Here is a 14,010-nt window from a genome sequence, read left to right as displayed (position 1 = left end):
ATTGGGGTGGACTATCGCAAAAAATCAGCCCTGGCATTTGTGGCCAGGTTGGATTTTACTCCATGTTTGTAACTGAGACTGTTATGGGTTGCAGTGACATACTGGAGTGCAGTACTTTGACAAGCGTTTGTAATATTTTATCTCCATTTATGAAAGTGAATGGATTGGACAAAGGTATCAGAAACACACAACTCAATGTAATGACATTGTCACATCAAAAATACACATTAAAGTGGAATGATTAAACTTGCAATGCCAACAAAAAGTAAAAATGCGCAACATTTGTAGAAATAGAAATTAAGGCACTGGCCATGGCATCAGGTAGACCTGTGCAATCTAATGCAAACAAATACAACTCATATGCCTTAATTTCTAGTTTTACAAATCTTGCACATTTTTAGTTTTTGTTGGCATCGTCAGTTTCCAATCCATCCACTTTCATAAATGGAGATAAAATATTACAAACGCTTTCCAATATGTTGCCCTCCAGTATGTCACTGTCTCTTGTTACTTTTGCTGTGTTTGGCTTCCATCCAAAATACCAGTCATATTTTTGAATTTATAGCTGCAACATGAGCCAGGAAGCATGAAACTAGTCAGTGTTTAATTCTGTTTTTTCCCCTTCTTTATGGAAAGGTGTTTTACATCCTATATATTTTTTTGTCATGTTTGTCACCATCACGCATGTGGCTGGAATGTAATTTTCACTGTGTATGTTTGTTTCAACCAGTGTCTGACTGAAGGAGATTGTATAGTGAAAAGAGAATATGTTATGCAGTCATGACGAATAACTTGTAAGTTAATGAAGTCCAACTTTGCAGTGGGAAAGATAATGTTTGTGACCAATTTGGAAGTTTTGGAGGTAACGCTTCCTTTCACGGTACTGTAATTACCATGTATTAACATGGTAATTACCATGTATTAACATGGTAATTGTAAGGTAAGTACCATGTAATAAGGAGAAGTTACTGTAAAGTTACCATGTGATTACAGGGTACTATGTAGCTAATTACCTAGTACTTTTAGAGTAATTACCAAGCCAAATCCAGGCAAATACCAAGTAACTACCTGGTAGTAAGTATTAATTACTGGGTAATTATAATGTATATAGCAACTCTGTTGTTAATTGCCAAGTACTTACTAAGTAATTGCTAAGTAATTACCATGTAATCACTGGGAAATGGAAGACTTTTTACCAGGTATTACTAGGTACTGCTAGGTGTGTACGCTATGTATTTCCCTAGTAGTCAAGTGGTTTTTACTACTTACCCGGTAATTTCTTAGTATTTCCCAGTAACTACAACATTTACCTGGTAATTACGGTTGAACTATACTGTAAAAGGAAGTGAGGCCTGTTTCCACATTATTACCTGGTAACTACTTATTCGTTACCCAGGAACTGCAAAAATACCTACCTCGAAATTGCATAGTTATTAAAGTGGATTTGTACTGTAAAAAGAAGTGAGGTCTGTTTCCATGTTATTACCTGGTAATTACTCAGTATTTAGCCCTTTACCAGGAAACTTTCACATAACCCCACACACTTGCACCAAAAATGCAGCAAACCCCATCAGTGTCTGTGATACAGTCGCTGAACAGCACACTGTATCTGTCAGGAGATCAGAGTTTCTATCAAAAACCACCATCACCAGCCATCACATTACATTAAGATGAACGCATTATTATTACACTTCCTCACTCCAAGCACCTCACTGTGACAGACATGCAAAAACAAGAGAGCTTCCAAAGATAAACATTTTAATCAAATGGAGTTTAACTTCAATGGCTGGTGATGGTGGTTTTTGTTGGAAACTGATCTCCTGACAGATACAGTGTGCTTTTCAGAGACTGTATCACAGATACTGATCGGGTTTGCTGCATTTTTGGTGCAAGTGTGTGGGGTAATGTGAAAGTTTCCTAGTAATGGGCTAAATACTGAGTAATTACCAGGTAATAACATGGAAACAGACCTCACTTCCTTTTACAGTACAGTTGCACTTTAATAACTATGTAATTTCCAGGTAGATATTTTTCGATTTACTGGGTAACAAATGAGTAATTACCATGTAATAACAAGGAAACAGCCCTCACTTCCTTTTACAGTACAAATCCATTTTAATAACTATGCAATTTCGAGGTAGGTATTTTTGCAGTTCCTGGGTAACGAACAAGTAGTTACCAGATAATAGCGTAGAAACAGGCCTCACTTCATTTTGCAGTACAGTTCAACCGTAATTACCAGGTAAATGTTGTAGTTACTGGGAAACACTAAGAAATTACCGGGTAAGTAGTAAAAACCACTTGACTACTAGGGAAATACATAGCGTACACACCTAGCAGTACCTAGTAATACCTGGTAAAAAGTCTTCCATTTCCCAGTGATTACATGGTAATTACTTAGCAATTACTTAGTAAGTACTTGGCAATTAACAACAGAGTTGCTATATACATTATAATTACCCAGTAATTAATACTTACTACCAGGTAGTTACTTGGTATTTGCCTGGATTTGGCTTGGTAATTACTCTAAAAGTACTAGGTAATTAGCTACATAGTACCCTGTAATCACATGGTAACTTTACAGTAACTTCTCCTTATTACATGGTACTTACCTTACAATTACCATGTTAATACATGGTAATTACAGTACCGTAAACGGAAGCGTTACCATTAACGGTAAGTATTTCTGTGTATGAAGAAATTCTAAGATTAACATTAAACATAATTTTAGAGTGAAGTCATTCACAAATTGAAAAAAATAATCTTTGTCTTTTCTTTGTTTTCCTGTCAATGGTCCACAGCTAACTTCACAACAGGTATGGGATTTCCTTCACTAACAATATGTGAAAAACTAAAAGATATCTATAATACCATGACACATATTGGGGTGGACTATGGCAAAAAATCATCCCTGGCATTGTGGCCCACGCCAGCCCACAACATGATCAGTTGACTCCATCAAGCACTGATTTCTGAAATGCAAGGATTAAAACTGGCAGAAAAGTTGGATTTTACTTGATGTTTGTTACTGAGGCTGTTATGGGTTGCAGTGGCATACTGGAGTGCAGTACTTTGAAAAACGTTTGTAATAATTTTTCTCCATTAATGAACGTGAATGGATTGGACAAAGGTATCAGAAACACACAGCTCAATATCATGGCATTATGACATCAGTAATACACATTTAAAGTGGAATGATCAAACTGACGATGCCAACAAAAACTATAAGTGAGCAAAAGAGATGGGACTGGTAACGGGTGTGTTGAGGCACACTTGCTCTAACAAATGAGTCGGCCTTTGGACATTAGTCTTTAACCAGAGAGTGCCTGTAGAATTTCTGTCTCTCTCAGCCAACTTCGCTAGTTAGATATTGAGAGTAGATGGAAAAAAAAGTTCTTATGGTCTGACTTTTACTTATAAATGGAATGGAATGGAATTCATATGAAAGTCCTTCTGGAGAAAGATCCCTCACATTATTACCTCCTGCTTCAAGTGAAAGTCCAGTTTAGAAAATAGTTTGATCCTGAATTGAGAATCCTTTATTATGTAAAAAGTGGAGATTGTAAATACACATTTATCGGGTGGTGTCTTTCTCTGCAGCTGTAGAGTAAGACTGTGCAGACTGTCGAGTGCCCTCGACCATGATACAGATGAACTACCTGCCTATCTTTTTTCATTGTTTCTGCACTTCGGCTAAAGTTTGGAAATTCAACCAAAACATGATAATATTTTTGAAACATTTGAGGCTCTGCTTCATCTGCTTCTGATGACTGCTACTCACTGTACTGTGGCGATCACAGAGCCGGTTGCTTTTACTGGACTGCAATGTATCATGGGAGGGCCGCCAACTGAACAGTTCTGGTTTACTTTGTAATTAACTAAACATAATGTTGAGGCAGAGTCATTGCTGATCAACCCTCTCGATGGAGACACTGGCCCACTGGGACAGAACCCGCTATGCCGGATGGACAGTCCACCCCTGTCTTGTATGTATGATTTCAACGAATGACTTTCCTGTGTATCCCAGTTGAGCCCTCCTGTCGTGGCAACTGTGGCAGAAACATGGGAAGCTGCTGGTGCGACACTGCATGTCAAAACGCTGGAGACTGTTGCCATGATTACAGCGGTGAGTACATCGACAGCACTAACACAGTTGCCATCTCACTCACAAAAGGAGTCAGGGACACACAGACATGATGCATTATTTTATATCACGAAGTTTGAAATCCAAGTTTTATCTTTTCTTTTTTCTGTCAAATAGCTCAGTTAAAGCAGAACTGCGCAACTTTTTTACCTCAATAAATGTTTTTCAGAGTCCCTGTTGGGTAAACAAAGACTTGGCGTGGTGATTGGCCGGTCCCTCCTCTCCCCCCGGTGTCTGTTTCCTGAAAACAGCACTTGCAACTTTCAGAGGATCAGACCCGAGTAAATCTCGCGAGAACAAACCTGCTTTACGGCGCTCATAAGTACAAGCATAAAAGCGCAGAAAACAAACATGAAACCCTCGCTAGCATTAGCAACACCACCTGTAGGTAATCACGGATAGCCGAACCAAAAGACAGAGAAAACGTTTGTCTGACGAGCGGAAAAAAAGGAAACAGGAGTGGGACGCTCTTCGCATGCGGTGGGGCGGGGGGGGGGGGGGGGGGGGGGGGGGGGGGGTGCAGAGAACTTTTACACTTTCACTGTGAGCTTTCCCAGGAGACCAGTAGGGGGAGCGCGAGAGCAAAAGTTGCATAATTCTCCTTTAATGTGGAAGAATATGAAGACTTCATTGGTTTTCTGCACAATTTCTCATTACATGTTCTGGCCAAAGGATTTTTGGATTATTTTGTCATTTTGCATTTGGATACTTCACAGCTGTGACACTCTTCCTCAATGTGTCGTGTTGTTTTGAGATGCACATGAGACCTATTGGACAAATGACTTGCAAAATTTATCATTGTCCAAGAACACCACTCTCGTTCAGATAGAGGAAGCTGTGTCTCTCCATCAACCCCCTTCAGGTCTCATTGTCGCTGCCCACGTGGGTGTGTAACGGCCCGAACGCACTGGACGCGGAAGCGCCGCGCGCGGTAGCGCCGCGCACTGCGCTTCTGATCGCCTCCCATGTTAACCTATCTAACCGGCCGCACCGAACGCGCAGTGGAGCGCCGCGCACGCCGCGGCTCGCGCTCTGCAGCGCGCCCGCTCCGCTTCGTTCTATTTTTCACGCGAGCCGCGAGCGCCGGGAGCGCCATGTGTCAAGCTGGATCAAGCAGATCGGACCAGACAGGAAGTCGGAAACAGAAAAGGCAAGAGAATCCAGTCAATTTTCAAAATATAACAAATTAAATAACGATTAGTTACGGACGGTGTTGCTCGTCCGTCTATAATTTGTCACTTGGGTCTAATCACAAGACAGATGGACACACAAACAGACATACACATGTACGCACCCAAACACACACACACACACACACACACACACACACACACACACACACACACACACACACAGCGACAGACATTCACTTGATGCAGAAAAAAAGACAGGAGGAGAAAAAGTCTCTCCACAGGTCACCAAAACACACACATCCATACTGGCAGAGCGAGACAGAGGGAACAGGGAACAAACGTGAAAACCGAGAGCTGACGGAGCGAGCCGAGTGCAGCCGATGTGTGACCAGCGCGGAGAGCGCAGGCGCCTCCAGTGCGAACAGCCAAGCGCCGGCGCGGAGACGCGCGCGGCGCGCGCGGCGCCTCCGCTACGCTTCCGCGTCCAGTGCGTTCCCGGCGTCAGTCCTCCAGTAGAACAATGGAGTCCCCAGTTGGGGCGCTGTCCAGCACCCCTCCCAGGGACTCCAAGAAGGCCCTGTACTCTACACTGCTGTTAGGCCCAATTCAGCTTTTTTCAATTCAGCTTTTCTTTATGAAGTGCCAATTACAACATAGTCATTTCTAGACACTTTTACAGAGAAAACCCAACAGATCCACGTGAGCAAGCATAAGCGACTGTGGAAAGGAAAAAACTCCCTGAAGCTGAAATAGCTGTGAGGCACCTATCCCCAATCCAAAAGTGTAGGGATGCAACCCACACCATGCCACTTCTCACTGTGGGCCCAAAAGTGTTGTCAGTGTCTGTTGGGAATGTCTGGTGGAAACCTCTGTCAGCATGGCTTTCAACTCCCACCTCCTGGAGAAAATCTCTCATATCCCGAGGGAGGCTGGGGACATTGAGTCCGAGTGGACCGTGTTCTCAACCTCCATTGTCAAAGCAGCTGCTCGGAGCTGTGGTCGTAAGCTCTCCCGTGACTGCCGTGGTGGTGGACATCATCAGAAAACAGAAAACTCATCCATCAATATATGGATATTCAATGGAAAAGGTGCACACCAAGGGTCAACAGAGAGAGACAGTTAAATATTTACTAGATTAACACTTTGATGCAAATTTACTCACCAGCTAACTCAATATGCACTTTACTTGGAAGGTTGGAGGAAACCAGAAAGCCCAGAGAAGTCTGCACAGACAGATAGGAATCCCATCTGTCTGTGGGAACTTTTTTTCATGTTTGAAACAAAATATATCTCATCATGGGATAGATTTTGTTCCAAACATGAAGATGTGTGAGCTTTTTCATTGATCTTTGATATGGATTTTTTTTTTTCAGCTCACTGCAACTACACAACTAGTCAACCGGACCAAAGCACGACAACCAGTTCTACTGAAGCATCACACACAACCCCTGACTTCACCACAGGTATGAATTTGTGGATAGCAAACACTTTATTTTATTTGTATATTTGTGTATTCAAATAAAAAACTGAAAAATGTCTTTGAAGGAGATTGTGTAATGAAAAGATAATGTGTTATGCAGTCATGATGAATAACTTGTAAGTGAAAGAAATCCAACTGTGCAGTGGGAAAGATATATATGTATGCTATCAATTTGGAAACTTCCCAGTGAGAAACAGGGAAGTTTTGGAGAGCTCCAGAGTTAAGTAATGTGATGTCAGTCAACATAAAAGCAAATGTTCGAACTGTATATTTGAAAGAATAAACCATGTCGCAGTTAGTATGAATAAAAAACTCCACCTAATTAGTAATATCTGACCAGCTATATAATTTAACGGTAAGTATTTCTGTGTATGAAGATATTCTAAAATTAACTTTGACTTGACAAGCATAATTTTAGAGTGAAGTCATTCACAAATCGAAAAAAATAATCTGTCTTTTCTTTGTTTTTCTGTCAATGGTCCACAGTTAACTTCACAACAGGTATGGGATTTCCTTCACTAACAATATGTGAAAAACTAAAAGATATCTATAATACCATGACACATATTGGGGTGGACTATGGCAAAAAATCATCCCTGGCATTTGTGGCCCACGCCAGCCCACAACATGATCAGCTGACTCCATCAAGCACTGATTTCTGAAACGTAAGGATTAAAACTGGCAGAAAAGTTGGATTTTACTTGATGTTTGTTACTGAGGCTGTTATGGGTTGCAGTGGCATACTGGAGTGCAGCACTTTGAAAAACGTTTGTAATAATTTTTCTCCATTAATGAACGTGAATGGATTGGACAAAGGTATCAGAAACACACAGCTCAATATCATGGCATTATGACATCATTAATACACATTAAAGTGGAACGATCAAACTGAAGATGCCAACAAAAAATATAAGTGAGCAAAAGATATGGGACTGCTAACGGGTTTGTTGAGGCACGTTAACAAATGAGTCGGCCTTTGGACATTAGTCTTTAACCAGAGAGTGCCTGTAGAATTTCTGTCTCTCTCAGCCAACTTCGCTAGTTAGATATTTTGACTACGTGGAAAAAAAAAGTTCTTATGGTCTGACTTTTACTTATAAATGGAATGAAATGGAATTCATATGAAAGTCCTTCTGGAGAAAGATCCCTTACATTATTACCTCCTGCTTCAAGAGAAAGTCCAGTTTAGAAAATAGTTTGATCCTGAATTGACAATCCTTTATTATGTAAAAAGTGGAGATTGTAAATACACATTTATCGGGTGGTGTCTTTCTCTGCAGCTGTAGAGTAAGAGTGACTGTCGAGCGCCCTCGACCATGATACAGACAAACTGGCTGCCTGTCTTTTCCATTGTTTCTGCACTTCGGCTAAAGTTTGGAAATTCAGGCCAAACATGATAACATTTTTGAAACATTTGAGGCTCTGCTTCATCTGCTTCTGATGACTGCTCCTCACTGTACTGTGGCGATCACAGAGCTGGTTGCTTTTACTGGACTGCAATGTATCATGGGAGGGCCGCCAACTGAACAGTTCTGGTTTACTTTGTAATTAACTAAACATAATGTTGAGGCAGAGTCATTGCTGATCAACCCTCTCGATGGAGGCACTGGCCCACTGGGACAGAACCCGCTATGCCGGATGGCCAGTCCACCCCTGTTGTGTATGTATGACTTCAACAAATTACTTTCCTGTGTCTCCCAGTTGAGCCCTCCTGTCGTGGCAACTGTGGCAGAAACATGGGAAGCTGCTGGTGCGACACTGCATGTCAACGCATGAGAGACTGTTGCTCCGATTACAGCTGTGAGTACATCGACAGCACTAACACAGTTGCCATCTTACTCACAAAAGGAGTCAGGGACACACAGACATGATGCATTATTTTATATCACCAAGTTTGAAATCCTAGTTTTATCTTTTTCTTTTTGCAGACGATATTGTCCTATTGGTGTCATTGAACCCGTATCTATAGCATGCACTGGGGTGGTTTTCAGCTGAGTGTGAAGCGATGGGGATGAGGATCAGCACCTCTAAATCCAAGGCCATGATCCTTGACCAGAAGAAGGTGGTCTGCCCTCTTCAGGACAGTGGAGAGACCCTGCCCCAAGTGGAGGAGTTCAAGTATCTTGGGGTTTTGTTCACGAGTGGGGGAGAGATGAAACATGAAATTGACAAGCAGATTGGTGCAGCGGCAGTGATGCAATTGTTGTATTGGTCCTTTGTGGTGAAGAGGGACCTGAGCCGAAAGGCAAAGTGCCAGATTTACGGGTCAGTTTTTACTAATACTCTCACTAAATAACTTGCCAGTGAGGAAAGAGATGGAAATATTATTTATGTTATTTTTATGAGAAAGATTGCATATTTGTGTTTGATTATCATTGTTTTTTCACATATGAAAATGGTTAATGTGTGTGTTTGGAATTGTATGAGGGATGTATATTGAAGTTTGTTGCAAGGGGGGTTGCTTCGTGGTGTGTTCATTAGTGTGGGTTCATTATCAAGATTGTACATGGTGTCAGTGAGTTAATGTTGAAAACAATAATGTTCTTAAGAAGTGTAATGTTGAATGACTGATGCTAGAATATATGTTTGTGTTTTAGGTTTACAACCTGCAAAATCAACTGTTACTATTAGAGAGAGTCAAGGCGTTTATCATCTGATTTTAGTAGTGCAGGAATCATGGGGAGCAGACTATGTAGTGCAGCTGAGTGTGTTTCCTGTGTGAGTTGTATCTGCCGTACATTCTTGGAGTTCGCTAGTTACGACAGATAGCTAGGCGAAAATCTGGACACTCAACTATGGTTGTAAGCTTGGGGTCATGATCAAAATGACATGGTCGTGGATACAAGCGTACGGTGACTGGGCATTCCCTCAGAGATCGGGTGAGGAGCTCAGTCACCAGAGAGGAGCTCGGAGTAGAGATGCTGCTCCTCCACATGAAGAGGAGCCAGCTGAGGTGGCTTGGTCTTCTGTTGAGGTTGCCTCCTGGACGCCTCCCTGGGGAGCCTCGGGAAAGCAGATCTCCGCTAACAGGAGACCCTGGGGAAGACCTCGGACATGCTGGAGAGTCTTTGTCTTTTATACTGAATAACACAAAAAATAATTCAGAAGTGAGAAAGTCATTTTATTCACAAATTTAGCCACTCTAATATTATCACACAGGTTAGCCAGATGAAGACAATTTCTGATTTTTTTCTTGAACGTCACTTCGGAAAAAAATATTAAAATATTCACAAAATGATTTCCCCTCTATGCTTAGAGCAAACGAAGTGTAAGGCATAGGAGTAAATAAAAAATAAGTCAATTCATCAGAATAAAATAATAAAAAGGAAGAAGATGAAAGACCATGATTGTTGTGAGATTTTGCTTCACTGTCTCCATCCACATCATATGTTTTTTACACATTTATACTCCTTCTCAAATTTTTATGAATTTATTCAGAAAATTTTGAGGTAAAAATCAGAATTAGACATTGAACAATGCTTCATCGCTCTGGCGTCGGTCTTCATTTCGCTATTATTTCCTCCTTTGAACAGAACCAAAGTTGAGAATTGTTTTTGCTTCTGAATATAATCCTCCATCCGGAATGTATGACAAGGTGAAAAGAAAAAAATTGACGACTCAGCACTTGACACGCTACCCTTAAATGGCTTATTCTACTGCCACCGCCTGGCATCATTACCCCCCTAACATGAGGCCGGAGAATTGTCGGCCTTCCTAATGCTTCTATGCCACCGATTGTATGGCACAAGAAACACATTACAGAAATATAGTTGCTGACAAAAACACAGCTCATTATATACAGTAACTTTCCTCTGCCCTCTTCTGGACGGTGGACGTCTGCCTGGGGGAGCAGCTTGGCTCTGGGTTCTGGGATGGCCGCCGGTTATCTGGGCCCTGAAGGCCTCTCTGTCCTGCTTCTGCTCTTGTCAGGGGTCAGAGGTCATATATGAATGGTCACTATCACTATCACATTTGCATGATCACGCTGATGTTTTTATTACTCTTCACACTCTACATGTGGACTCAGTTACCTTGTTTTCTTGTGGTGGGTTAGACTAATGGTGATCTGTAGCAGATCTCTCCTGAATGCTCTGGTGTAATTTCATACCTGAATCCTCAGTTTGCACGCCCTAATTTGCTACCAGCTATATTCTCCAACAAAAGTCCGTAAGATGCCCTCTCTCATATCATTATATACGTGCAGTAGTCGATTGTCTGGAAAAAAAAGAAAAGATTGTCTTGTCCTTGCACTCTTCCTTCTCCTCTCTTCACCCCCTTGTTGTCGGCTTGTCTGTTCACTTGTTTTTCTTTCCCTTTCTGTCCCCCTGTCAGGTCCAGCAATAATATGTATCAGTACTCAAATAAATATAAAATGAAATAAAAAAAAAAGCATGTTAACAAGAGAAGCTTTATACTTAAAAGCTCCTCTTGGAAAAAAAAATAAAAAAATTCAGTATATCCCAGTTTGTTGCACATTGGAAGCATAGAGGGTCCCACATGACATCGAGAAACTGGTCATTAATTTGTTGGAATTTTGTATCTTTCATTGTTCTTCTAAAACAGAAAACTCATCCATCAATATATGGATATTCAATGGAAAAGGTGCACACCAAGGGTCAACAGAGAGAGACAGTTAAACACTTACTGGATTAACACTTCGATGCATTTTTACTCACCAGCTAACTAAATATGTACTTTACTTGGAAGGTTGGAGGAAACCAGAAAGCCCAGAGAAGTCCACACAGACACATAGGAATCCCATCTGTCTGTGGGGACTTTTCTTCATGTTTGAAACAAAATATATCTCATCATGGGATAGATTTTGTTCCAAACATGAAGATGTGTGAGCTTTTTCATTGATCTATGTTATGGATTTTTTTTTTCTTTTTTAGCTCACTGCAACTACACAACTAGTCAGCCGGACCAAAGCAATACAACCAGTTCTACTGAAGCATCACACACAACCCCTGACTTCACCACAGGTATGGATTTGTGGACAGCAAACACTTTATTTTATTTGTATGTTTGTGTATTCCATTCAAATAAAAAACTGAAAAATGTCTTTCAGATCAACCTTCCTGTCGTTACAATTGTGGCAGAGACATGGGAAACTGCTCCTGCAGAAGCAACTGTCGATATTATGGGAACTGTTGCCACAACTACAACTGTGAGTACATCAACAGCGTGTTTCTTCAATGACAAGTGAAAACACTGAATGATTTTAAGTAATATACGAGGGGAGATCCAAAAGTTTCTGGACTGTGGTTATAAAAAAAAACAAAAAAAAAAACAAGAAAGATTTCAGACTTTTGGCCATTATATGTCGTTATAGCATAGCCTTAAGCATAACTGTGAACATTTTCACCTCCCAAAGACGCACAGGCAGCTCACAGGCAGTGTTTATGTTATTACAGTCCTGCTCCCTTCTTCAAAAAATCCGAAAATGGCAGAACCCGATTTTGTTTTCTACTGGGAAAAACGGCAACAGAAACACTCACCATGATCCACACCGCGTACAAAGATGAGGCTCTGGGGAGAACACAGGTCTATGGGCGCTTCAAGAGTGGTCAGATGTCCATCGAAGACCCGCCTCGCTCCGGCCGACCCTCCACCTCCCGCACAGAGGAAAATGTCCGCAAAATCGAAGCTGATCTGCTTTTTTGACGTCAAAGGGATGGTTCACAGCGAGTTTGTGCTGCTGGGGCAAACCGTCAACCAGGACTTTTAAGTCGAAGTGCTGTGGCTCCCTCGATTTAGCATCTTGCGACTTCTGTCTCTTCCCAAGAATGAAAAAGACACTGAAGGGGTGGAGATTTGATGATGAGGAAGAGGTGCAGAAAAAATCGAAGAACGCTCTTAAAGCGATCATTACGCACGAGTTTGCCGACTGCTTTGAGCAATGGAAATCCCGGCTGCAGCGCTGTATTCAAGCTGAAGGAGAGTACTTTGAAGGTGACAGTGTTGATTGAATGTGAAAATAAAAAAATGAAAAGTTATAACCACAGTCCAGGGACTTTTGGGTCCCCCTGGTAATAGTACATTTCTTACTTACTGTTCCTTTAAATCCTTACATTTGTCTCTTTGTCAAACAGATTATTGCCCCACTACAACTACTACACGGGCTCCACATATTCCAACGACAGGTACATGAATCTGAAGACTGACTCATCTTGAAGTAATTCATATGCGTTGGTATGCCTGGAGAATAATATCAACATCAACGTGTGTCTCTCAGCTCAGCCCTCCTGTCGTTACAACTGTGGCTACAACATGGGGAACTGCTCCTGCTCGAGCTCTTGTCGATACTATGGAAACTGCTGCCGGGATTATCACTGTAAGTAGTCTGGCCCAAAGGAGCCGCAGCACACTAAAACCACAGCATCTGCTGAAAATATGAATACACAGTTGTGGAAACTAGTGATAGAGATCAAAACGTTTTCTGAAACCAGGCTTTATGTTTATTTGCACTCTGAAATCAGAATTTTTTAATGGGACTTGTATTCCTTAAGAACTTCATTGCCCCTTGCTGGAATTTCCCTGGAATTACAGCTTTTCTGCACTTCCACGTAGGCTTAATTTTTTACCACCTGAGGTTTGCCGCTTGGACCAGACTTCATTTTCCATAAAATGTATCTATTGATTTTTTTTATTAGTTAAAGTTTTGTATAAATTACTGGATCATAGCTCCTCCTCTGTCCATGTGATGCGGTCACGTGCCAGGCTTAACCAATCACATTTACATCCACTTTCAAGTGTTCATTATGCTTGAAACTCCTTGAAACCTAAAAATGAGATTTCAGAATGTTAGGAGTGATGTCAAATAAGCTCTGTCCAACTTTTACATACAGTCAATGGAAAGAACAGAAATCCTGAAGAGTATAGATGTTGTGTGTTTCTTCAATAAACAAACGCTGGTTTTCAATGGGAACAACAAAATTGTAAGTTCATTAAACTGGGAACATTACATTGAACTGCTGCATCTGCTAACCAGCAAGGACAGGAATTTTGCTGTCCACTTGGCATCATTTACGCCAAGGGTCCCCAAGCACCATGATCATTTGGTATCAAGCCAAAAATATATGTTTATTTTGACAGTGCACTTCTTTAGATCCATCAGCGTGATGATGTGTTGTTGCAATAGAAATCCTACTCATGGTTTCATGAATTTGAAATGCCTGTTCTCAACAGCTGATGTCAGTCAGATAACCATGTCAATGGCATGAATGAAGGGCACAAAGGTACAGAAGAGCACT

This window comes from Salarias fasciatus, chromosome 13, assembly GCF_902148845.1.
Source record: "Salarias fasciatus chromosome 13, fSalaFa1.1, whole genome shotgun sequence".
In the NCBI taxonomy this organism is placed as follows: Eukaryota; Metazoa; Chordata; class Actinopteri; order Blenniiformes; family Blenniidae; genus Salarias; species Salarias fasciatus.
The sequence above is the reverse complement of the archived record's forward strand: the minus strand, read 5'-3'. Positions refer to the sequence as shown.